Genomic DNA, 3,395 nt, shown 5'->3' with positions numbered 1-3,395 from the left:
AATCGAAATTACTAATTTACGTTTTATAGTTTCTAGTCATAAGTGCATTAATTACAGAGATATCGCTGTCAACTTTGCTTTTTCTCAAAGAGACGAATTAAAATGAGTTTCAATCTCCTTAATCCGGTAAGCAGTATTAGAAAAAAGATTCGCAATATTTAGTGTTTCGTATGTACACTGACCAGCCAGAACGTTATGACCACCTATATGACAGCCGGTATGTCCACCTTTGGCACGGATAACAGCGGCGACGCTTCGTGGCGTGGAAGCTATGATATCTTGGTTGCCGCTGGACGGAGCTGGCACACATGTGCACACACAAGTCACCTAATTCTCGTAAATTCCGTGGAGGGGGGGGCGATGAGCCCTGATATCGAGTTCAACCACATCCCAGATTTCTTCGATCGGGTTTAGATCTGGCGAGCTGGGGGTCAACACATCACTCTCTTGGCTTTACGATGTGGCACATTATCTTGTTGCAAAATGCACTGCCATCGGGAAACACGATCGTCATGAAGAGGTGTACGTGGTGTGCAACCAGCGTACGATGCTCGTTGGCCGTCATGGTGGCTTGCACGAGCTCCACTGGACACGCGGAGGCCCACGTGAACGTTCCCTAGAGCACAATGGAGCCAGCTTGTCTCCGTTCCGCAGCACAGGTGGTGTGGTATACCCCACTTCTAACAAACACTGAACAACGCGCTCCAGTACGCGGCCGCCAAATACATCGCTGGCCTCACTTCTCTGGGCGGCTCGCGCCTACCATCGCTGGCCGTCTTCACACGCACGCTGCCTTACGTGGCCGAGAAATACGAGTACATCGCTGGCCGCACTCCTCTGGGCGGCTCGCGGCTACCATCGCTGGCCGCCTTCGCGCGCGCGCGTTTGTCAGCACACAGCAATTGGCTACGCCAGGAAACTTTGCGATTGGTTTTCCCTGGAAAACAGCGACCCCAGCCGACGGCTCCATTAACTAGCAAGCCTTATATAAGCCCGGCCGCCGCCGCAAACGACAGTTCTCATCGGGAAGTGCAGTACGCCGTGTTCCAGCTGCTTGTGGATGACTCGCCGCACCACTCGAAGTTACCTGGCTGCTCGGCGGAAAATCTAGCGACTTCACATGGAGGGACTGAACTTCACTGGACTTGGGAATAATTACGGGACGTGCACCCCACTATGCACATTTGGACATTGGTATAACCAAACTTTAATTATGCATTACTTCTGAGTGTGAGCCTGGGTAGAGGCTTGGCTAACATAACTGTTAAAAAGTGATTTGTGATTTAATAAACCAGACTGACGAGGTTATTGTGTTATTCCTGGTTATAACAGGTGTCAAAGAGCTTTTCCCCTCGAAGACGACGGATTGCGCCCTCCCATCAGAATGATTAAGGTATCGGGATACATCAGACAACGCAACGCTCTGTCACTGCGCCGACGTCCAGCGCCAATAGTCACGTGTCCATTTCATTTATAGTTGCCGATGTCCTGGTGTTAACATTGGCACATACACGGGTCGCCGGCTGTGGAGGCCCGTCGTTGGGTGCGTTCGGTGCACTGTGTGTTCAGACACACATGTACTCTGCCCAGCATTAAAATGTGAGCCGGCCTCTGTTGCCGAGCGGTTCTAGGCGGTTCAGTCGCGAACCGCGTTGCTGCTCTGGTCGCAGGTTCGATTCCTGTCTCGGGGATGGATGTGTGTGATGTCCTTAGGTTGGTTAGGTTTAAGTAGTTCTAAGTCTAGGGGACTGATGACCTCAGATGTTAAGTCCAATAGTGCTTAGAGCCATTTCAACCATTAAACTCTGATGGTAGTTCCGGCACAGTTCGCCGCCTGTCCTGTTTTACCAGTCTGCCCATCCTACGACGTCTGACGTCTGTGATGAGAGGTGGCCTCCCGACCCCACGACATCTGAACGTGGCTTCACCTTGGTTTCGCCACGTGTTGAAGACGCTCACCACAGCATTCATCGAACACTCGACAAGTCGTACAGTTTCGTAAATTCTCGTGCCGATCCTCATCTCAATCTACCCACGGTCATACACATATAGATCGCTCGGCTTCCCCATTCTACACACGGACAGAACGCTCACTGATAGTACATGCACTTAGGGTATGTCTAACTAGCAGTCATTCCTCGCCAGATGACGCTGGACGAGTTTATATCGATAGTAGCTCGGTGGTCATAATTATTCTGGCTGATTCATGTATCTGCTTCGAACAGCAGATCGATTGCTGCATTATACGGAACTGTCGCTTCCTCCTAAAGGAGTGTGCAAGGGGATTCCTTCTGTGTTGGCAGTCCGCAGCTCGTGGTCGTGCGGTAGCGCTCTCGCTTCCCGCGCCCGGGTTCCCGGGTTCGATTCCCGGCGGGGTCAGGGATTTTCTCTGCCTCGTGATGGCTGGGTGTTGTGTGATGTCCTTAGGTTAGTTAGGTTTAAGTAGTTCTAAGTTCTAGGGGACTGATGACCATAGATGTTAAGTCCCATAGTCCTCAGAGCCATTTGAACCATTTTTCTGTGTTGGCAGCGCCGTGTAGCGCTTTCCATTGGATCTCTGACTGGGCTTTCTTTGTAAGAGACTCTGTGGCTGGTTGGACTCCATGTTGGAAGTTAATCGCCTTTAGTGTTGGGCAGTTGGAAGTTAGTCGCCAGCAGTGATGGAAGTACTGTTGCGCAGTTGGAGGTGAACTGCTAGCAGTAGGGATATTACATGTGAGAAGTTAGCATTGATGGAGGGTAGAGGTCTGAAGTGTTAGCGTAGGCTAACGATCTGTACATGTTTGACTTGGAGACTGAATATTATTCATGATTATATACCTTTGTACTAGATGTCAATGACGATTTATATTCGTGTCTGAACTGGATGTCACATTATTAAGGTAAAAAATAATACATTATTTGGTTCGCAACAAAATCTTTCCTTTGCTAACCACATGCCTATTAGTAGTTAGTGGCTTTATTAGCTAGAATCTTTTATTTGGCTGGCAGTATTGACGCTCGCTGTATTGCAGTACTTCGCGTAATAAAGATTTTTGTGAGGTAAGTGCTTAGTGAAATAAATGTATAGGTTATTGTTAAGATTTCTTTTTAGTCAGGGCCATTCTTTTGAATTAATTATTTGAAGTCAGGTTGTAACTTTTTAGAGCAGTCAGACTGCGTTGTGCTAGAATATTGTGGGTCAGTGTTGACATGATAAGAAAAAGTAAAGAGAAAGTAGGCTCAGTACGTTCAGTTTTACTAAGCTGTTTCAGAATCAAATAACGTAGAAGTTTCATCTTCTGTCATTCAGTAATTTAAGTACAGACACACTCATTTAAATAAAGAAGTTTCAAGTGCTCCATGTTGACGTAGCTGAGAGAGTCTGAGCACTGCACTGCTTCATCAGAAGCCCT

Source organism: Schistocerca americana, chromosome 2 (genome assembly GCF_021461395.2).
Source record: "Schistocerca americana isolate TAMUIC-IGC-003095 chromosome 2, iqSchAmer2.1, whole genome shotgun sequence".
In the NCBI taxonomy this organism is placed as follows: domain Eukaryota; kingdom Metazoa; phylum Arthropoda; class Insecta; order Orthoptera; family Acrididae; genus Schistocerca; species Schistocerca americana.
This window is presented reverse-complemented; position numbering follows the sequence as displayed.